This window comes from Gallus gallus, chromosome 1 (assembly GCF_016699485.2).
Source record: "Gallus gallus isolate bGalGal1 chromosome 1, bGalGal1.mat.broiler.GRCg7b, whole genome shotgun sequence".
Lineage (NCBI taxonomy): Eukaryota > Metazoa > Chordata > Aves > Galliformes > Phasianidae > Gallus > Gallus gallus.
In genome coordinates, this window is record NC_052532.1 from 42,606,198 (window position 1) to 42,631,118 (window position 24,921).

A 24,921-nucleotide genomic window follows, 5' to 3' on the forward strand; every position below is an offset into this window, starting at 1 on the left:
AAAAAAAAAATCTCTATGAGAATTTAGGTACCATTTATAAAACAACATCGAATTTCTAAACTATTTCCAAAGTTTATAGTGGTAAAGCACCTTTAAAATCTATTAATATATTCAGGTGTACCTCAAAGTTTTTTCTAATGTAAATGTATATGATATAGCTTTCTGAAATAACTGTATGGAAGCCGCTGGTAAATTGTTACATTTGAGAAAATGACCACTTAGAAACCTGTGAATAGCTTGTAATGGTTTTATGAAGCATATAGCATATTTTATATTTTTTCTTATAAAAGGCCTACATTATTACTGCCTTTACACTTTATAAATATATATCAAAAGATAATCAGCAACTAAGTTAAAAGTATATGTATGTATGCATTTGAAATCTATGTTGGGTGAGCTGTATACTACTTGAAGAATACATATACACTGAAAGTCTTTCTGCCTGTACAGACACTGCAAAACAAAAGAGAAACATCATTCAATTTCATCCTCAGGGTACTTATTTAAGGCTGCCTAATGTGGAAAAAGTCCTGAGTAAGCACAGCAAAATATAATGGTTTTAATTTCCAATACACCTTTAAAGCCACACAAAAGGATTACTGGTTTTAAGAGACTCACTTAATACTGTATCAATATTGATTTTATCATGTAATTATAGATTTGGTTTTTTGTGGGTTTGTTTTTTTGTTTTTGTTTTTTTTTTCTTTTTTTCTAAATGTTTCACTAGGATTCGGTAAGTTAGAATGAGTCCTGTGCTAAGATTTATCTTCATTTTTTTTCAGTTCAGAGATTTTCATGTCCTCCAAATGTAGGCACAAAGAAAATCTAATTTATTTTCTGTAAGTATAAGTAAGGGCCAGAGTCAATAAAATTCCCTTCCAACATCTTAGTCACAAGCACTGGAAAAAAACAGGCAAAAGGAATTGAATGATTATATTTGCATTTAATTAACATTTGGCAGCCTATCTAAATCTCTGATGGCTAGTACATCAATAATGCCAAATCTCTATTTCCAGGGCAAGAAACTTGTTCAGCTGAAGGTGGTTTTCTGTATTTAAGAAGAAAGTCCAGTACATGACATATAAGTCAAAATAAATACACTCAAATCTGCATTGTCTTGCTGATAATCTACCCACCTGTTCTGGTATGTCATCAAAAATGACTGTGCTCTTCCTGCTGTTGGGTTGTGGCATGTCAGAAAATATCCCACAGAGCCAGGAGTTGGAGTGAAGTGGTGAAAAGAAACGTACTAAAAGTAATAATTTTGTTTTGTGATTTCTTCTTTCCAGGGTTTTGCTGACAAAGTAGAGAAACTCAGAGGCATCACACTGCCAATGAGAACAATGAGAAGAAACAGATCTAAAGGATAAACAAGCCTTCAAAATTTGCTACTTTGAGAGAATATATTTCAATGCCTAAGGATCATACGGAACTAATATGAACAAGAGTTGAGGTGCAGCTCTCACAGCTGCACCCTCTCACATCATCGCCCTGCAGAAGGTGATGAAATGCTTCACCATTCTACCAAATTTTCAATTATGTTTTATATACTTACATGTTAAGGTGACTTTCAACACAATTTACCAAGTCAGTGTACTGGTCCTACAATAATAACCTGTCTTGCTCCAATTTATTGGAGGGAGATGAGGTTCTTTGATATGTGTATACCCAGATGAGATTAAGAAACAACAGTTCAAATGTTGGTCCGAGCAGTTTATTACAAATCCTAGTCATTCAGGGAGATGGGGAAGGGGAGAAAGGTGACAGAAAAGATAGGAAATAGAAGCAAGAAGTCTGTATAGGAAGCAGGAGGGAGATGGTCACCATCATGTTCCAATGTGGTTCGTAGTTCAGTCATTGATCTTCAGTAGTGGTGGGTCATCGGGTGTTCTGTTGACGATGGTGATCACAGTGACAACAACGATGACGATAGTAGTACAAACTTATTTATAAATCCAAAGTAGTTGAGTCAGCTCTCTTTTGAGTGACAACTCGAATCCGAAGTGGTTGAGTCAGCTCTTCTTGGAGTGGCAGCTACTGGCTGTGGGATCTGAGCAAAAATTCCTCTGTTATCATCTTCTGGGCCTTGCCAGCAGATAAGAGGAAGCAGGGATGCCCATCTGCATCCTGTTTTTCACAGGGCACGATGGTGTTGTTCCCTAATTTTCCCACACCAAGCTGGAGCTATTAGGCCAGATCTTCCACCAGTAATCACTCCTGAGCACTCTCTTCTGGAGGCAAGCAGCTCTGGAGGAAGGTGCTTTCAAATGTCAAAGTGATGTTGATTGTCACATGGTAGCACCCATCATTTGCCACCTCCATAAATCAGTTAAGAGTCTTATCACAAGGAATACCTCAGGAAGCAAGCTTTGAGACAGAAGACAAAGAAGGGTTCTCACATAACCATGTTCTGTAGGGCTAATTTCAAGACACTGCAGTCATTTCATTCTTCATTAAACAATCAGATTTTTAAAATCACGGAGACAAACTGTATTCAAAAAGCTGGTGGAATCTCCAACAATTCCATGATAAAATAAAATGTTTTAAAAAATATTTTGGACATTATGACTGCTAAATCTCCAGCTCTGTGGAGAAGGACTTGTTGAAAAGTTACCGTGGTATTCAATATTCCATTCTTAACATGCATTAGGAAGTTAATCTCAACTACTGAATGTTCACAATAAAATAAAGAGCTTTACAGCTCCTTGGAGCAGTTAGACTGCTGATCCAAACTGGAGTTTCAAGGAACATTCAAGATTATTTTCCCAAACTTAATGGGCATTCAGGAATTTATGTACCTAGTATCAGGAAAAAGACGCTAAACTCTCTCTGAATAAAGATTGTATGATCTTGGATATATGATCTACGCTGGCATCTGTCTTTGCTTGGCAAAGACAAATGGAAAAACACACAATGAACTCAATGCATTTTCATTTTGGTCCTGTCATTAATGTCACTTTTGTTATAAAACATGTAGCTTAGACAGATGGATAAAAAGCTGGATTTGAGCCAGTAGTGTGTTCTTGCAGTCTGGAAGGCCAATGCTATCCTAGGCTGCATAAAAAGACAAGTGACCAGCAGGCAGAGGGAGGTGATTGTCCCCCTCTACTCTGCCCTTGTGAGGACCCATCTGGAGTACTATGTCCAAGCCTGGGGCCCCCAGTACAGGAATGATGTGGAGGTGGAGCTGCTGGAGTGAGTCCAGAGGATGGCCATGAAGATAATCAGAGAGCTGGAGCACCTCTCCTGTGAAGAAAGGTTGAGGGAATTGAAATTGTTCAGCTTGGAGAAGAGAAGGCTCTGGGGTAACCTCACTGTGGCCTTCCAGTAGTTGAAGGAAGCTTACAGGCTTACAGGAGGAAAACCAACTTTTTACACAGTCTGATAGTGATAGAATAAGATTGAATGACTTTAAACTAAAATATGGCAGATTTAGGTTAGATGTTAAGAAGAATTTTTTTACTCAGAGGGTGGTGAGGCACTGGAACAGGTTGCCCATAGAAGTTGTGGATGCCCTATCCCTGGAAGGTCAGATTGGATGGGGCCCTGAGCAGCAACCTTGCCCATGGCGGGGGGTTGAAACTAGATGGCCTTTAAGGTACCCTCCAACCTAAGTCATTCTGTGATTCTACGATTCTAAGTATTCAAGCTCTTAAAAAACATTGAAATAAGGTTATTTGTGCAACCTAGTATGTGTTAATCCATGTACATACACATTTAAAGATAAAGTTTAATCACACAACCTGTTGGTTACATTATTTTTTTTTTCCTTTTAGATCTGTGTTCAAAAATACTTAAATCAATGGCAACAAGCTCCTTGCTCACATGGTTAGATCTCCTGAAGTTAAAAGAAACGTAAGATCAGATTTCATATAAATAGATTAAATAACATAATTTAGGTTTTATCTGTTAGTTATTACTCTTGTTTTCCAAGAAAAAGTGGAAGTGTCATATAAGCTACCCGAAAGGCTGATAAAAATGCCAAAGGCTACAGGCTAAATAAACTCTTGATTTATGATGTACCAGTTGTACAATTCTCTATGTAATACTACAGAACAGAACAGTCAAAGAAACGAACATAAATAAAGGAATCTTACTAATGCAGTATTAAAAAGCAGCTCAGCGTTTGTGAAAGACAAAACTGTTTTTTGTCTCAAAGCTTGCTTCGTGAGGCCTTTCTGGTGATAAGACTGACTGACAACTGCAAATTATCTAGGCGTGCGAGTGGTGGGTGTCACCGTGCCGCAGTATCTCTTCTTATGATTGTAAAGGTAAGCAGAAGCGGGACAAGCAGTCTTTTTCAGGGTACAGCTTGAAGGAACTGACCAATACAAAAGGCGATAACGCTTGTGCATGGCAATGAAGGCACCACTCCCTGCTGGCTTATCTGTTGGGCCGGTATGTCACACTAACAGAGAGAAAAGAAGAAGAAAAAAACAAAACAAAACGGAGAAATGGGGGATAAAAGGCCCTCGCTAAACTAAGGACTTTGGAGAAGAACTCCCAAAGAAACCTTCGATGGAGAATTCCCTGAGGGAAAAACCACTTTGGAAGAACCCCCCCCCAGCGGAGGCTGCTTGCTGCGAAGATTCCAGGCTTTCTCCCATCCCCCACAGTGACCAGACCAGTTCTACAAACCTCGCCGGACCCACGGTGGTGACTATCTCTCCCTTGCTTTCTACATAGACTCCTTGCTTTTTGTTTCCTTTCTCTTTGCTACTGTCCATCTTCCCTTCCCCATCTCCATAAGCAACTAGGATTTGTAATAAACTGGTTGGGCTAACATTTGACCCATTGTGTCTTAATCTCACCCTCAGGTATACATCTATTAAAGAACCTCTTCTCCCTCCTATAAATTGGAGCAAAACAGCGTTTTCTGCAAATGAAAGTCTATTCAGAATCAAATAATTTTTCTGTAAATATCTGAGCCATATATATTTCCTTTCTACCTTCAGATTTCTTAAAGTGCAAATAAATAGACTTAACATCTGATTTAATTAAGACAAATTTGTGTAAATCAGCTTGAAAATTGTACCTAACTGAAGAAGAAACACGTTCCAGCAAATGAAAATTCTTTGCAGATCTTTACCATTATTCTGGGAAATAGGTGGTAAATTTGGACAGAAAGACTATCAGAGCACATTTTCATTAGTCCTGAATATCCATGAATAAACCAAATTACTGCAACTTGTCTGCTGTGCCAAAGTGCAGAAAGAAAGTACAAGTCATTACAGAGCTGATATATAGAATTCACCCTCTGGGCACCAAGTCTGAGAAGGTGAGACACTGAAGACTAGGTAAAAGTCTGTTGGAGATTAGAATTTCAAAAATTGTTGATATCAATCTAAACAAATATTTTTATTTTTTAAATTTGGAAAATTTGATATCTATTATCCTTCCACTTATCTTTAATTCTGACAAACCTTCTTGAATACCCGTTTCCTATTTATCACTTTTAATGATCACTTTTAACTATCATTTCCTACTTATTACTTTTAATGTACTCTAGATGTTGCATGTACATATTTTCCCACAATATATTTAAACTGTGATATTATTATTAGCCAAGATGATCAGGAGCTTGAGAAATGAAGTCTTAGCAAAATTGACTGTTAAGATGCAGTGAGCAAAGCTTTTTGGCACTGTACAACAACCCTCCAAAAGATGAGGGCAACTGTCCATAGTAATCTTTTGTGTCTCCAAATCTGAACTCTTTTGTATATTTATCTACAGGTTAGGATTAATGAAAAAGAGTTGAACTGCAGGACTTTCCTGGCATAATTAAGTTGGGCATTTTTTGGTCAATGATGAAAATGTGTGTAAAATGAAAAGCATAGTGAAACTGACTATGAAGTATTATTGGCTTACTGCCAAGCCTTCTAAGAACACTTTTCCCGTATTGATCTTCCACTTCTTCAGGTGTGCATTAAATGTGATTTTAAATGAAATGGAGTGTCGGAATCTTTCAAATGTAAGGATGGATCAGCTTTACTCCTTCCAAAAAGTTTTTAAGAAAAAGTGACCAAATTGTCATTTACTGACATGACATATTTTCATGAAAATATCTGAAGATCTTACTGCTGTATTTTTTTTCATTATGAATTATAATTCACCAAGTAAATACTATTCTAGAGACAGGAACCAAAGCACAAGCAATTCACTGGTAAACAACTATGTCTGAAAACTTAGGCCTTAAAAAAGTGCATTTTTCATTTGATCAGTCTCTTAGTTTAAACTGTGATAAAGTTGATTTGTTGATAACCCATTGATGTTTTCATTGTTGCTGAGCTGTGCTATCATCAGAGTGGTGATTAAAAGTATATTTCAAGATATATAATCAAGGAATTCATAGAACACAGTCAATAGAGTGTGCTTTTCAGAATATCAGTCTGAAATTGTCATAAGTGGTTTTTGTGCTTGTTTTTATAATTTATTAACAGTGACAATGCTATATATAATTTTTTACCTCACTGACTGAGGTCATATAGTGAATATAAGAAAGCAAAATTTGCTGTTTAACCAGGACTTAATAAGACAAAGCAGGCTATAAATCCATGTGATCCAAAGAGGCAAATGTAACAGTTGGCAACACGGCAATAAAAGGAAATAAGAAATCTTTGGCTGCATCTATTTTGAAGTTCATAACAGTTTTTTTGAAAGCATGCAGTAGTCTGAGAAGTTTAAATCATGGGCTAGTATTCAATTTTCCATAAAAATAACTCATGATGGAAAGCAATAATTGTAATTTTCTACCTAAGGTTAAAACATTAGTAAATTAAGTCCCTCAAAGGAGCAGTCCAGAAAATATATTGTTTTACTTCTCTAACAAACATGTACAGCATTTACTAATCATTCAAAACTTTTGATTTAAAATTCTTTCCACTGTGAAACATACCATGTTTAAATCCACTTTCACAATCTCTCACTTTCCCTTTCTTCCTCCCTTTTTTTTAAAATACACTTCAAAGTAAAAGTGAGTTTACCATCTAAATTGAGATAATGGCAAAACACAATACATGACAAATGACATGTCATACAAAGAGTAAATAGAGTTTAACAGGAAAAAGTTTTTTACTTTACATGCTCTCTGAATTGTTTGACATTCACAGAATAAAAGAGAGATGGAATAAGAAATCACTGAGAACAAACAAGTATTCAATTTTTGCAAGTTGCCACTCTTCAGTAGGGCAAGTAATAACTACTAAGTAGTAATAAATTGAAAGGGAGCATTTATTCTTGGGTGATTAATGGAAACAGTTATTGGTTGTGACATTAAATGAAAGGCCTCATCAAATCCTTACATTTATCATTCACGGAAAAAAAAAAAAAATACTTGTTATTATTCTGACACAAACTGCAAAAAAAGTGATTTAAATTGGTCTGAACTAGAATCTTCAAAATGCAATTCAGCCTGCATTTTAGGGGTAATGAAATTGTTCCTTTATTAAACTGGTATCTGGCTACATAACTGCTGTCTTCTTGGGAGCCCATTCAGACAAGGTACAACCAGCAGAATTGATTTTCTTCTCCAGTTTTGAAAAACAGTTGAATACAATTTTTTACACTGCAGGCTTGTGACGGAAATGTAAATAATCTGTACCTCAGTGTACAACTGGCATCAGTAAAACAACCTATAAGACATTCAACACACATCATTCAGCTGAACACACCTTTCCCTTATTCCTTCATTTCCAGCAAAGAAGTTAAGGCCTGATGAGAACAACAAACAAAACAAAACAAAACAAAAACAAAACAAAAAACCACCAAAATCTATGGCCCTGAGCAGACCATCAGACTCTGTAATATTTTCCCACCCAGACTTTGGCTGCTTGTGGCCAAGGCCAACTGCAGAGTATTTTCAATTATAATATGATGCCACTGATACCCAAACTGAAAATTGCAGACATAGGCAAAGAATGTATTTGTCAACTACAAGCAAGTAGAAATATCATAAGAAAAAACATATGTTCTGCTGGGATGTGCAATATAATAAATAATATATAGGGTGATTTGTCCACCCTATGCTATATAATAAAATATATTTAAAAGCCTCAAAACCAATACTTAATGTACTAACAGCCATGAGGTTCACTTAGCCAAGGTCAGCCTGTAAATAGTCTATTAGTTATTTCAAATGTAAGAGGCTTCACAATTTAGGTAAAAAATCAGGAAAATTAAATTTCAAAATGAATCTGTTTTGAGATTCACACAACTATCTTTCAATTTTTTATTTGACCCTTATAACTTTTCAAGATTTTTCCTAATCCTAATTTTCCTGCCTTTTTCCTAATATTGAAGTTAGTTTACTGCTAATTCTTTAAGAAAAGATTCTGAATCAATCACATTTCTTATGACATTATTTAACATACAACCTACAGCAGCCTAGACCGAAAGCTAAATGAACTTTGAGTTCCAAGAAAAGGAAGTTTGCTGCTGAAAAATTATCTCTTGATGGATTATCCCCTGAAAGAGGGATAAGAAGCTTCCCAGACACTCTAACTGAGTAAATAGATCTAGACAAATAAATTGGTTGTACTCATTAATTTGGTTCTATAAAAACAGGTAATTGACTTCCTAAATTAAATCAATAAAGAATTAAGATCCTTTACAGTGATGTACCTAACCAGAAATCTATATCAAAGTGCAGTCATATGGAAATTAATAAATGTGCACTGTTGGTCACCTCCAGTGGTGCAGATTTTTACATCCACAGCATGCAGTTTCTTCTTCATTGTTGGTGAAAATGCCTAGCTAATGATTGTGACTATATTGAAAAATAGTGTTCTGTAGCTAAGAATATGCTCCATCAAATAGTGTTATTGTTCTCTCTGTATCATTGTAGTCCCTAAGGAAATAAATAGGCGTCATTACTTTCAGAGTGATGAACAAGAGAAAGTGTGCTGCACTTGTAAAAATCTGCACCAGCAGAGGTGACCCACTGTTGCTGTTGTCACTGCTGAAATACACCACCCAGTGCCTCACTGTGCTCACATCCACTACCTGATCTCCATAAATGCTGAGCAACTGTCAATAAATGTCAGTAGGTACCATTTTTTCCACATGGAGGAATTCTGTGACACACCTTTGCTTCACACTTACTTCCATGTCAGGTGCCATTCTGTCACACTGCTCCTCAGCTGCCACCTGTCACATGACATCAAAATGTAATGGAATATTTGTGGGAAGGTTCAACCTCTACTGCCGTAGAACAACATCCACTTCTGATGTTGTGGGGCAACATTATAAAGTAGGAAGCATTACTTTTGCAGCACTGTATGTATATTCATCTCACTAACCAAATACACAAACACTAGCTGTTCTCAAGCAACCCTGTCAACTGCGTAATTGTACAGTTTCTTACTTGAACAGTTTGGCAGAGCAAAAATGCAAATTTTGTGATCTTCCTGCAGCTTTTGCACTGTGGATAATAGCTTCTGAACTGGGTTGAAGGTAATCAGGATACAAAAATATACAGCATAGGTATCTGATCTCATTTCATCATTACGGTACAAGTAGTGAGTCGTATGAAGATTACAATTTGATTTTAATTTAAATGGGTTTTACTGGTAAATTGGATTTTGTTATGCTTCATGAGAATAAATTTCATGAAGTGAGTTGAATTGCCTACCCTTACAAATTGATATGGATCAGAAGAGAAACTTCATTTCATGCAACCTTTGCAATACCCATACAGAAATGTAAAATTTATTCTTGCAAGTCCTCTGTGGCTCTAATACATCAAAGTTTATTTTTAACCAACTAGCTGCAAAAGTGTTCTATTTAGCTTGCTATTTACTTATCATATTTTCAGTTTAATTTTCATCTCTAATATCAAACATTACTAAAAATATAATCTCCGTTACATTTCTAGAAATACTTTCATTAATATATTTAATAGCACTAATTCTATATGTGCTTCATTTTCTCGCTTTATTACTATGCCTTTTCGAGCTAATCTTTCAAAACAATTTGAAATAACTCCTCACTCATGAGATAATAAGTATGAAAGTTATAAAAAATTATAGTTTTTGTTTTTTTCTGAATACATAAATGGAGTATACTTGCCTTGTTTTATGCATCTCAGAGGATTCTATATATACGTTCATTCATATTCTTCTCTCAGGTCATAAAACTTGGCAAGTAAGTATATTCTGAAGTTATAGAATCAGTTATGTCTGTCAAATGCAATAAGAATTAAACATGAAATAAAGTTTTTGTGGAATCTCAACTTGATGTACACAAATATCTAGTATTCCTCAGATCCAGCTAATAATCATGTTAAAAAATGTTTGTTATTAAAGAATTAAAGGAGAGAAAAACATTTTCATGTTACACTTAGACAATAATACATAAAGAATTCACTCAGTTTTGCTTAAATTAATATTTCTTTATAATCTATGGAGTACTTTTGGTATTTATCTTCTTTTATCATATATCAAGTCAATATATTTCATACTATTAACAATTTCATACTATTAGCGATACACTACTGCTAATCATCTGCTGACAAAAATACAATACTCACACATTTTTAGTCTAAAGCTGTATTTGTAGAAATCATCAATCAGAGTTCTGCTTCAAAAAACCTAAGAATTTCAGGGTATACTTTTAAACAAAAATGATAACAAAACATAGTTATTCCTTTGTTAAGAAGAGTTTATTTCAAAATCATTCTTTAATATTTTATTATTTTTTGCAGACTCTTGGTATATCTTATGAAGCACGTATGGTGTTTTTTTCTTTTTCTCTTTTCTTTTTCTTTTCTTCTCTTCTCTTCTCTTCTCTTCTCTTCTCTTCTCTTCTCTTCTCTTCTCTTCTCTTCTCTTCTCTTCTCTTCTCTTCTCTTCTCTTCTCTTCTCTTCTCTTCTCCTTTCCTTTCCTTTCCTTTCCTTTCCTTTCCTTTCCTTTCCTTTCCTTTCCTTTCCTTTCCTTTCCTTTCCTTTCCTTTCCTTTCCTTTCCTTTCCTTTCCTTTCCTTTCCTTTCCTTTCCTTTCCTTTCCTTTCCTTTCCTTTCCTTTCCTTTCCTTTCCTTTCCTTTCCTTTCCTTTCCTTTCCTTTCCTTTCCTTTCCTTTCCTTTCCTTTCCTTTCCTTTCCTTCTTTCCTTTTTTTTCCACTGTAAAAATCATGCATCTAGCCCTGTAATAAGCAGTATTAAAGCATTTGAAAGGAGTAGCAAGTGGCTGATGAACACAACAGTTGGATCCTCCACTGAGGCCAGAGCTGACTTGTTAAATATCACAAGCTAAGCCAGAGTAGAGTTTGGGATCTGATCTGGGTTTGGTGATCAACAAAGTTTTTTATTTCAGTGAAACTGGGTAGATGTAAATGTAAAGCTAAGTGTCTCTGTATGGTTTTACTTACACATTTTAAACATGGCTTTCTATCATACATGATCACATTCCAGCTGCACTGACATATCATAATCCAAAATGTATTTTTTTGTTTCCCCACACCAGATAAACAAAGCATTTTAGAAAAGTCAAACTGTACAAAGTAGGCAAACATACATAGAATTAGCTCATACATTTAAGACTCATTTTTCTTGATACCATCATTTTCCTGCATTAGTAAATGTCTTGAATTGTTTTGAATGAAAAACAACATAGTTTAACTCAAGGATTTTTAATAAAATATTGCTCAGTTTTATCTTACTGTTACATCTGTGTGCAAATAAATTAATGTTTACATTCTTTTAAACATAAAAATGAAAATGTATTCTTGCTGAGACCATATAAACATATGTTCGTGGTCAACAAAAGTATCATGAATACTGTTGCCAGGCAACCTTCATGTGAGTGTGAATACATTTCTGAGCACAGTTTACAGTGTAATATAAGATTATAGGTTACTTATAAAATGTTGAAGGCTACTCTGCTGTTTCAATGAAATGCACTTACAACACTATAAAAAAAATCTGCCATTTTAAATTCATATTGATTTTATTTTTTATTGAAAAATGCCAACATGAAAATAATGAACAATGTAAAAAAATGCAAAGAATCCCACCATTAAACTCTAGTGAAAAACACTTAAATCCGTGAGCAACACTGAGACCTTATTCACTCCAACAATTATGCTGTTTGTTTTTTCTTGGTTTTCTGTTTTATTTTTTTAAGACAAATATTGTTTCCTTGAAGAGTGATCCTATTTTATGAAAGTATAAGAATATATTTATTAAAGCATTCCATCAGCATGTGGAAAAAGAATTATATGTAGATACAGCAGTAATATTAATGCTATATACTGTATGAATTGGACATCCTACCAAGCTTCAGACATTCACAAGATAGCTCCATCAAATGCTACAATATGCTCACTCTACATGAAAACTAGTTCCAATTGTTCTCTCTCTTTTTTTTTTTTTTTAATAATCAGAATTAAAATTGTCCATATTTTGTGGAATCAGATTTAAAAAAAAAAAAGAGACATTTTATTATAGAAAATGGCAAGACTAATGGCTTCATCTTTAAGTATTATCAATATACAGAAACACATAATCAAATTCTCACTGCAAAACAAAGAAACAATACTCAAGCAGTACCTTCTATTTCTCATGTTGTCCCATTGTGATTAAGCAAAAAATATCACTAGCAAAGAGCCTCCTCTGTTGCTAAAGGTATGTTAAAAATAGTTCATTTGAATCGTTTTGTCTTCTCATCTACCATTTATATAGTTTGACTAAGCCATGCACTGTTACCTTAGACTTGTTGGACAAATGAGTGTGGCAAAGTCAAGATATTATTCTGGTGTGCTATTTACCATCATCAGTTATTGTATTGGTTTGCCAAAAAGGAACTACTGTTTCTTTTATTTGTAAGTATGTCTATTTTTATAAAAAGGAAAAACATGGGAGGAGTACTTTCACAATATAAAAAGGATATTAAGATACATTAATGCATCCAGAAGAGGGTAAGGGTAAAAGTTCTGGAAGGCTTGTCCAATGAGGAGATGCTGAGGACATTTAGCTAGTCTAGCTTGGAGAAAACAAGGTGACCTGACAAGATCTCTACAACTTCATGAGCAGAAGAAATGGGAAGGGAGGCACTGATCTCCACTGCAAGGAAAAAAAGGTTGCATGGGAATGAAAAAAGTTTTGCTGGGGAGGTTCATACTGGATGTGAGGAAAAAATTCTTCACTATTGAGGGTGATAAACGGCTAGAGGAGACTTCCTAGAGGGCCAGTTGAAATCCCATGTCTGCTAGCATTCAAGAGGCATTTGGAAAATGCCTTTATTAATGTTTTAACTTTTGGTTAGCCCTGAAAGGATCAGGAAGTTGGACTATATGATCTTGAAGGATTCTTCCAAATGAACTCCTCTCTCCTCTCCTCTCCTCTCCTCTCCTCTCCTCTCCTCTCCTCTCCTCTCCTCTCCTCTCCTCTCCTCTCCTCTCCTCTCCTCTCCTCTCCTCTCCTCTCCTCTCCTCTCCTCTCCTCTCCTCTCCTCTCCTCTCCTCTCCTCTCCTCTCCTCTCCTTTCTTCTCCTTCTCCCTTCCCCCCACTTTCTATAAAGATAAATAGTCATGTGAGCATCAGTATTTCATGCCAAATCTGCTATAGAGATTAATGCAAAGAGATACAATATCCAGAAATATGAAATATTCTCTAAATTGTCTGCTGTTGGTATCATCACTCATTTCTATCTCTTAAATGTGACAGAGAGGCCACTTAGCTCCAGCTATTTAAAATTTAGGGACTAATATAAACTAATGTATTTAGAATCTGATAATATATACATGAAGTTAATAAATGTTCAAGCTGAAGTAGCTATTCTTATCTTAGGTGAATGTTTTAGTTGGAATAGGTTACTGCATGCCTAAGTATCTCATTTGACCCTAAAGAGAACAAAGAATCTAGCTCAAGCTTGACATAACTCAATGCTTTATCTCAGGTGGGAATTATAACATACTTTGTTATGTATGCAATATTATATTGTAAATGATTCATAGGTTAATTAGTATTTATGGCTAAGATTGAATTATTTTGTTAATTAGTGAGAAGAAATTGGCCTTTACTAACTTGCCTATCTTATTAAAGTTCCTTTGAAATTCTCATATCCCTTGTTTAACCCAGCTCCCTGGATAATTTTTAATTGGAGAAAATAATATATTTTTAGTCCATAGCCTCTTAATTACATAATTGGTGCTGCTAAGTGTGAGAAATATAAAACATTTTGGCTTCTGTGCAACTGACATAGAAATAACAGGAACACACTGAGGCTCTGCTAGTTGGAAAAAATAAAAATAAAAAAAATCTGAAGATTGTAAGTGGGAATAATATGCCAGAAAACAAATTTCAGAACATTAACATTTTAGGGAAATGGCTTGAATACTCTGACCAGAGAATTCTGGAAAGGTGGGACTTGTGGAGAAGGATTTGGGAAAAAACTTACAAAGATTATTAGGGATTTGCAGTGGCTGATTATTTGTAATCTCTAAACACAGTATTTTGTGCAGGTTGTTCTTGGTTTTCATAGAATTCTGAAAGTTTAAGTTTTACTCAAGCTTGTCTCAGATTTTATCTCTTCAAAGTAAGTGAGCTTGGAAGGAAATATCTAACTATATATTACCTCTGTCTGGAGGTAATTTGTATTTTAGGTAACAGATATAACATATCTTAGGTAACTTAGGTTCAGGAGGATACTTTTTATTATTATTATTTTTTTAATGTCTGTATCATTCAGCATTATCTTCAGTTTTGGAAATCCATCATAGCCAAGAAGAAATTCTATCTCATCTCATTGAATTTTCACTGCACTAAAAAGCAACAAAGCAAACCTATGATTTAAAAAAAAAAAAAAAAAAAAAAAAAAAAAAAGGATTAGATGTAGACTGATTTTTTAATTATTATTTTATATTTAAGAAAGAAGGATAAAAGAAAAAGTCAGGTCACCAGAGGTATCCAGAAAGCAAATTCAGAGAAAGAAAAGTATTAATTTCAACTCCCTGCTGTCCTTCAGGAAAAAAACATACAGGGGAAATTCTCTCAGTTTTCCAGTATAGAAGCTCAGTTTCCAAAGTCTGCCCATTGTTAGGGAAGAGCTGTTCCCAATGACTGTAAGTAGCCCTTTCCTCTTGACAGCTCTGCTGTTGCAGTAGTACTGCCAAAAGATGTAGGCCTCAAGGTATCTACAGTACAGAATCAGTGAAATGTTTCACTGTGAATAATGTATTTTGGCAGATATTCGATCTTATCTTTTAAAAGTAAAACTGAAAGTAAACTTCCACAGTGCTCAGACATTTCATCTTTTTAAAAGAGATCCTTTGACAAAGCAATACAGACTCGGCTATCTTGTGTCTCTTTTTCTCCCACTACATCAAGATATTAAGTTGTATAACTTTGATGAACATGTCGTCCCTTTCAAAATCATGAAAATTATTTCCAAATGTACATTACAATAAGCTATCTGCAAATGTTACTTCCTTATGTTTCAGACCTCAGCTAGCTTTTTCACAGGAGATTGAATATAGGAGTAATACCTGAATCTATTCAGAGTTCAGCATGTTCATAATAAAAATATTTCATTGGAATGAGAATAATTTAAACATACCAGCTCATCATCCATTCATTAATGAACTCAGCAATCACAAGAAAATCTCAGATTGAAAAAAAAATGGAAAAGGTGAGACAGATCCCTTGACAGAAAAAAAAAAAAAAGAGAGAGAAAAAACTATCTGAACAGCATGTGCTAAAAAACAGAAGACATCTATCTGTCATCTATCTAGACTTCAGTAAGGCCATTGAACACAGTCTGTCATAGCATTCTTCTCTCTAAATTGGAAAGATACGGATTTGGTGGGTGGACTGTGTGATGGATGAGGAATTGGTTGTGAGATCCTATCCAGAGTGTAATGGCTCAATGTCTGCATGGAGATCAGTGATGAGTGGGGCCCCTTAGTGATCATGATCAGTACTGTGACCAGTGTTCTTTAACATTTTCATTAATGACATCAATGGTCGGATCCAGTGCACCTTCAATAAGTTTGTGGGTGACACAGAGGTGTCTGGTACCATCGAGAAGCCCATCTAATGCCATTCAGAGAGACCTGCACAAGTTGAGAAGTGGGTGCAGATGAACCTCATGAGGTTCAATAAATCCAAGTGCAAGGCCTTGAACCTGGGTCATGGCAATGCCTGCTATCAATACAGGCTGGGGGATGAAAGGATAGAGCACATCTCTGCCAAAAAGAACTCTGGGGTACTGGCAGATGGTAAGCTGGTCACAAGCACAGAGATGTGCTTTCACAGCCCAGAAAAGCAACCATATTCTGGGCTGCATCAAAAGAAGCAAGGACAAAAGAAGCAAGGGAGGTGATTCTGCTGCTCTATTCTGTGCTGGTGCAAGCCCACCTGGAGTACTGTGTTCAAATGAAGAGTCCTCAGTACAGGAGAGATGTGGACCTTCTGGAACATATCCAGAGGAGGGACACAAAATGATCCACCTCCCCTGTGAGGACAGGCTGAGAGAACTGGGCATGTTCAGCCTGTAGAAGACAGGGTTCTGGGGAGACATGAGAGTGGCCTTTCAGTATCTATAGGGGCCAAAAGAAAAAAGGGGAGAGACTCTTTTGCAGGGTCTGTTGTGATAAGACAAGGGGCAATGGTTTCAAACTAAAAGAGGGGAGATTTAAATTTAAAATAAGGAGGACAACAAGGGCAGTGAGGCACTGGAATGCCTCAGGGCATACCCAGAGAGATGATGGATGCCCTGTCATCCCTGGAGGTCAGTCTGGACGGTGCTCTGAGCAAGCTGATCCAGCTGTGGGTGTCCCTGTTCACTGCAGGGGAGTTGGACTAGATGAGTTTCAAAGCCCCCTTCCAACTCTGATTCTATGAAAATCAAACTTCACAAAACACATCATATTTAGTCTTACTCTAATAATTACATTATTTCGTTATTTGATCTCTGCAAACAGTCTACAAACTGATCAAAAATATATGTTTCAAAGGCAGAAAGGAATGCATGATTTGGCACTTACTTATAGCAGCAAATGATTGCTTCCCCTTTGAACACTGAACAACAAACCTGATTATGAGCCTGATGTTTGATAGCCTGCATGATCTGTAAGTCAATAGATGCAGAAGTACTTTCTGGATAGATTAAGTCTTGAAGGGAAGAGAGAGAAAAATAAAGAGAAATTGTGGAGGCAATGATAACTGAATGAAACTAAGTAGTAAAATCACAGTCACTGAAGTAATTGAATATTTCTAACTGTTCAAGTACAGCTAGGCCATAAAATTGCTAACACTGGTAAATTAAAGTAACTTCTAGGAAGGCTAGGGTAGGAAATTTTGTTCTCAATTGCATTAGTCAATTGTACTATTCATTGAAGCAAAACAGCTAACTAGATTTAAAAGGATATAAATGAGGCCAAGTGGATATAGTCAGCAAATGATCTTTCTTGAAAGAAATTTTTTTTTTTGAACAAAACTTATTCAAGTGTTAAAAAATCAACTTAGTTTGCAAAACTGAAATGGACATGAGAATATATTTTTTTATCATTTATCATATTAATAACATATATATGATATATAAAATATAGGTAAATGATTTTTATAAATATATTATAAATATACATATATTACATGTATACATATAAAACCTTGTATGCATATGCATAATCACTTTAAATTTTATACATATTACACACATGCATATACACTTTTTAATGAAAAAAATAATTTATAAATAAGAATTGATTTTGTTTTGGAAATGAAGTACTATTCTATGTGTTTTTGTTTGTTTTTTAAGGAAAAAATCAATCATATAGAATCTATGTCTTTTAAAAATGGGGAAACTGTTATTTTATGGTATAAAACTGCTTTTATGAATGCATTCAAAATAAATGGAGATGTATCATTTTTTTATAACTGTAAAAAAATTTAAGTGTGTCCTTTGCCTTAATAAAATTATTTCTCACTTCACCTAGACCGTTATTCTTAGTTTCAAACAGGAATGGTGAAATTTTTATCAGGACACTTCCCATTTTCTATTAAAAATTCTTGATGAGGGTTGAGATGGTTTTCTTGAAATTATGTGAAGTTAAAATTCATTTCATAATACAACAGTAGGGCATTTGCTGATCATCAATAGAACTTTTCCATACAAATGAGGCAATGTAGAATTTATACTGGAGATAATGATTAAGAATTCCAAACATCTGAAATTCATCACTCCATGGGTGATGATCTGATGTCTCCGTAATTCAGTACATAAGGATAGAATTACATTAGAATTCTTAAAAAGTAGTCTTCATGGTCATAGAGGGCCAGTTTTAGGCCTTCATGAATAACGCATAAGCAGAGATGGACAGAGATTTCAGTCAGAGTTCTAACCTGAACAATTACAGGAGAGCTTTAAAATATGAGTTTATTTGATTCTATTCTTTTTCAAAAGCTCTTACAATCAGTGCATCCTAAATTTATCATAAATATATGTATGAGCTATCAGAACTAAATAAGTCATGTCCATCAAATGATACTAGCCCTATATAGTTAAACTGCTTTTGTCATTTCAATTGAATTAGAGCAACTAAAGATTTCTGCCTACAAATAATTTCTTCCACATTGCCACAAAATGTAGCTGGTTCTGTAAATTATCAACTGTGCAAAACTTTACACTCTCTACTGGAAAGTGATTCTTAGTTTCTTGTTACTGCTACTTTCACTTTGCATTTCAATGCAGATTAAAATTGCCTGTGCATGATCAGATTCAGAAAGACATCTTGGGAAGTACTACTTCCAATGTCCTCTTTATGAATGAGAAATGTTGAAATATATAAAATAAAATCAGGAATTTAGCAAAATACACACAAGTTTGGGCCAGAAAAGAAGAACATAGAGCATGAGAGTAGAGAAAACTACAAGGACAGCAGTACATGAAAAATAAATATAAAAAACCCTATATTTTCAGGAAGTGTCTTCTCAGCAAGGACATTGCGGTGGAAACTGCTGAGATAACTCTGATGGCTTGTCATGCATATGCAACCTTTTTAGGTTTCTATTTGATTACTAGAAGGTGGTCTGCTTCTGAGATAGGGAATTTTCTCTATGCTCCTATTGTATGGAATATATTAAAAAAATGGATGAAAAATTGAGAAATTTATTATTTATTCCTGGGAGCACACTGATCTAAGATAATTTATTAATTCTGAAAAGATCCAAGAAATCAGAAAGAAAATTATAAATGGCAATCACATTTATTGAAGTTATGTAATAATGAGTAGTATTTTGAAGAACATTACACATACATTTATTCATGCAAATAATTCCTGTATTTTTGGCTATTGACCTGAGAAACATTTTAATGCGCTAAAAATGAAAGACTAAGGAATTAAAGGGTCAAAGAAGAGAAATATGAAAGTATGTTTAAACACAACATAATTTTATTTATTTAATAAAAATAAACCCATGCATTATCTATGTAATACCAAGTATATCAGCAAAATAGTTTTCTTTCTGTTCCCTCTCTACCACAATTCTGTGCCCGCATCTGTTCCACATCCCTGAAAGAAAAAAAATTACATATCTTCACACACTCTTCCATTTTGTTATACTTTTCAGATCTATGTACAAATCCATACAAAATCTCCTGCCACCAAGTGAGAAATGCATTTAAGGAGCCACTACTTTTTGGGGGAAAAAAATTGAAAAGAAAATAATGTCTAAGGCTCATTGTAATGCTTTAACTAATGAACATAGCTATTTTACTTTCAGAACAGAATCACTTTATATACACTCTATGCCAAATCTGTTTTTTTTTTTTTATTTAAGAAGAAAATACTACATTTCAAGGTTAACATAATAAAATGCTATTGCCTGTTCTTCAGACTTTAATATTAATTGCTTCAATTTTCTTTCATTTTATTTTTAATACATCTGATGCAATTTTTAATTCTGTCATTTTGTTCCACTAATCTCTAATCTCATCGCAGTCTGAATTTTATGTCTTTTTTACAAGATAAAATTCAGACACAAGCAAATGAATTGAGGAGAGAAGAACAGAACAGCACTTTACTGACACAAAGTAAGAATGCTACTAACATTTTGATATACCTTGGGGGCAAAATTGAAGTAAGAAAGAACATTGTTTATGAGCACTTCTTAATTGAAAGTGACAGTAAAATGGTTAGTCATGAAAGTCACAATGTGATTCAAAGTTTAGAATTTACAAGCATAGGTTCTCTATTCCACTGAAAATTAACTGAAGGAGTGAATAGAAAATACACTAAACACCTCCTTGATTATCTAATTCAAAAGACAAGTAGTGTTAATCTACTTCAGCTTCATATGTTGGAGGGAAGGTAATGGAAGAGGCATCCATCAAGTAATTTAATGTTCTTTAACTTTACACAATTAATTAAATTGGTAGAAGTACTCTAACTATAGAATAGACAGTCTAGAAGATAGCATGATCAAGAATATATTGAAAGTTGCACTGGGATTAATTTAGTTAGGACATATCAGAGAATTTGCTGCAGAGAGACATTTTACTAATGTACTCATTTTACTGAGGAAAGGGCAGTCTCAGCACTATTAAAGCAAATTTTCAGCAATCATAAACACTTGTTTTAAGGAAAAAGATGGTTCACAGAAGAACAAGTTTTCAAATAATTGTGCAAAAAAGTAGGATTCTGAATAGAGCAAAGAGCATGCAATTTGAGAGGGCAATTCTCATTAGTGTTTTTATTTCAATCCTTTTATCAATGACATAAAAATTATTTCAGTTCACTGAGGGGATAAACTGTTCACAAAACAACTACAGAATCAGAGACATGCAAGAAAAGCACCAGCAGAGGATAAGTGAGTCCTACAAACAATTTTTAAATGCTAATCTAGAAATTTAATTTAAGATTTACGTACCTGAGGGACAATGAGGAATACTACCCTGAATAATTTCAGCAGTTAGTAACCAGCAATGACACTCCAAGAAAAAACTGAAGAATCAAAGCTCTTTCTTAAGTTCCCATTTGTCCTCCAGTTACTTCTTTCAAACAGCACTGAAACCTATGCAAACTTCTAAATGCTTAATTTCATTTTTTAACTTTCTGTACATTTATCATTTGCATTATTCATTTTTAAATGTTATGCTGATTTAAAACAATTTATCAACTTAAAATGATCTTGACTAAACTTCAAAGAATAAGTTCTTTGGTCTTTTTTTGGGAAGGATATAGGAAAGTGTACAACTTCTCTCACCTATTCTGAGAAATTTTTATTTATAAATGCATGGTTAAACAGATGCATGGATTGATAGACTCACAGGCAGACAGAGTCAGATAAATTTACTTCTACAATCCTCTTCAGTTATAACCCTTTTTTCACTACTAACATTATTTCAGTTTGGAATTGCAATAGTAGCACTCGCTCCTCTCGCATGCGTACTCCAGATTCAACCTAGAACAATATGGTCTGACTGTCAGGCTCAGACATGGAGGATAAAAGCTATAGGAGCAGGACACTTCTCTATGTATTTCCCTTCCTAGTAGTACTTACCTTTCCCTTTTTGTCCAAGTACTCAAGCAAATCAGAGCAGAGGCAGATAATCAGTCCACTTAGGTGAAGAATAAGGGAAGTGCTTCATGTCTCAGAAGAGACAGAGGTATCATGAGGATGTTACAGACTACACTTTTACAGGTAGTAGAGGGTCCAGTGGGAAAGGATGTTAGTAATAACACATAGACCATGGCCCTCAGCAACAAACAAACCAACAGGACTGACCATAGCTGTTTCAAAGAAGTTGACTTTATCTCAACCGAAAGGGTACTGGAAGCTGATCTTAGTTGTAGATGAACTCTCACAACAGTTGAATGGATTAACTGGCAGTGTAAATTTTTCTCCTAAATTTGTTAAAAGTGTGAATGGCTCCCTGAATTAGCTAGACCAATGTGAAGTAACTATGTGGCTCAACTCAGCAGAGTACAGTAACTATAGAACTAGCAAAACAATTTTGAAGAGAATGATAAGTCTGATCTGACTTCACCCCACACATTTCCTCCTTGTGAATGAAATGTTCAGCATCAAGACATACAGAGACAAGCAAAGGGAGTCAAGCTCATGTTGTAATTTAAGTGTTTATTTAGTATAAATATAGTGCTTATTTAGTATAAATAAGTGTTTATTCAGTATAAATAAGAATAGTATTAACTATTCTTAAATAGTTATTTCAGTACATTGCTATAACATTTTTCTAAGTTAAAATCCTATGTAACATTAAATATCTTCCAATAAAGTTGGTTTAGAAATTAAGAATTAAATCCTCCATGTATAGAATCTCTAAAAATAGGGAGGATTGGATTCCTACAGCCAAAGCCACATTTTTATCTATTCTCATGAATGTTTTACATTTTTGTAGGTCCGTGATACTGTGATATTGTTTACATGTTTGTTTACTTTTGGTCCCACAAAAGTGTCACCTGCTACTGATTATTTTTAAAGTATACTGGAAATGAGACTTCATATATGGGTGAGAAAACAAACGTCAGTGAGCTGATTAATTACTTAGTCAGCAGCAGCAACATAGTGACATTACTGTAACTTGATTCCTAACAGAGGCAGTGAGGAGACCTTCTGAAGTATAACTTTTTTTTTTTTTTTTAAGCTGGGATAGCGTTAATTTTCTTCATAGAGGCACATATGGTACTATGTTTCAAATTTGAGAAGGATGTTAATAGCACACGTGCATTTTAGTTGTTGCTGAGCAGAGTCAAGTTCTTCTTTACTTCTTGTGCAGCAAGAAGCCCAGGGATGCCAAGCTGCTGCAAGGAGACAGAGTCAGAATAGTTGATCCCAAAGTGATATCCCATACCATATGGCATCATGCTCATAAAAGCTGAAGTAAAGGACAAAGAGTTCAAAGTGATGGCATTTGTCTTAAGAAACCATTACATGTGCTGAGCCCTGTTCTCCTAAAAGTGGCTGAACTTTTGTCTGCCAGTGGGAAGTAGTGAATGAATTCCCTATCTTGCTTTCTTTGTGTGAGGCTTTTGCTTTACCTGTTAAACTGTCTTTATCTCAACCCATGAGTTTTCTCACTTTTACCTTTGAGATTTTCATGCCCATTCCACTGATGTATGTGCCTCACTGCCTGCAAGAGTGAAACATCAAGGATGATTCAAAGCAGAAATTCGTTTATACAGTTTATATGAATGTGACTAAACAATAATCTTTGTAGTCAATTACAAACATTTATGACTGTTCAGTTTGTGTTGAGGCACCAAAATAATTCTCAATAAATCTAAGGAATTCTATTCATTCAATCGTTGTGAGCAAAGGATGTGACCTCCTACAAAATCAGGTAAACTGCACTTAATGTGGTGGTGTAAACATTCTTAACATGGCAGTTTGTCATTGTATAGGATTGTGTAGTTTTGTTTCTTTTTTTTTTTTTTAAACCTAGAGGTGACCTCAATCGAATTAACTTCTATTTTGTGGTTAGGCTGGTAATGCATAAGGGTATTCAAAAATACAGGTTCCTCATCACTGCATTAAACAACCTAATTTGTGTAACTCTCTATGAAATATAGCTCCTATTTAACCATTAAATAATTTATACATCAAAGACCACATTCTGCATCCTTATGAATCCAATTAATTTGAATTTTTAATGGTTAAGATCAGGGCTGACTTTAATCCTTTCTACATCCTCATTCTAAGACAGAAATTGTATATGAGAAAATCATAAAAGCCATAACAATGAATTTGAGTCCTACACCTAAGTAAATAGGCACATGAATATGTAAAGTACATTTAAATTACTAGAACTACTCAGCTGCTTTATGTTAAATGGGTGTTTATCAGCTCTGCTGGACTAGGACCTTAATAAGGCAATTGCTACTCTCCCATTCTTTTTGCAGATATGGGAAAGATAAATGATTCAAAATGCTTTTCTTGTAACTTTAAGAGCTTCAAAAGCAAAGTAGTGTCATCTAGCACAGTGATAGTTTCCCTACCAAGATAATTATTTTTTAAAAGACACAGTATTGTAAAATATATATATATATATATCACAAGCCTACTGATAGCTTCAAGAAGAATTTGTAATAAGACATAAGTTTCTTACTAAAGTAGACAATCATCACATCTTCCAGCACATCTCCAATGAATCTATGAAGTCATGAAGATTTCCTCCAGTCTAGCAGTGGGTTTTGTACATGCTAAACACAAATTTAACTTCTAAAATTTTGGAATTATTTATGAGCATCGTTAACTGTAGATGTAGATTAACATTCACTTTATGAAGCTAGCCATGAATGAATAGCATTGATCACCTACACAGCTAAAGAAATAAAATATAATGAATATATTTTTTGCTGTCTCACCTGTGCTTGACATCATAGTTATCTACTTTTTACTTTGATTGTTAAAACACTGAACAACAGAAAGCTGAAAATTGATTTTGGCAAATAAGGGACATGATAGATAATGGCCTTAAAAGCTTCTACAATTTTTTTCCACCTTTTATCTCTTAGGTCCTTCCAATTTATTATCCAAACTATTATTTCATCTGTCATCAAAATTATAAATTTGGATGACATTAGATGTGCAAAATAAATGGCTAAAAGTCCTTAAAAGCCATCACAAAAAAAAATTCCTCATGATTTTAGTGAGTTGTGTCAAAAATTAGCTATTAAAACTAAGATTTTTTTAAAGATTTAAATTTTAAAGAATTATCTGTCTGTATTACACTTGAGAAAGTAAAAGCTGTAAAACAGCTTACAGTAAATTGTTTGCACAAGATTAAACTAAATCAACAATTATTTTGCAACTGCAGAGTAGACGTCTTACTTATCTTAATAGAAAGAAAGAAAAAAAGACCAATACATAACAAATAATTTACCATATATTGCCAAGACAGTAATGCTTATGTCCCAGAGATTCTAGCACAGGTACTAATTATATCTTCATCAGTGCATTGCTGCCA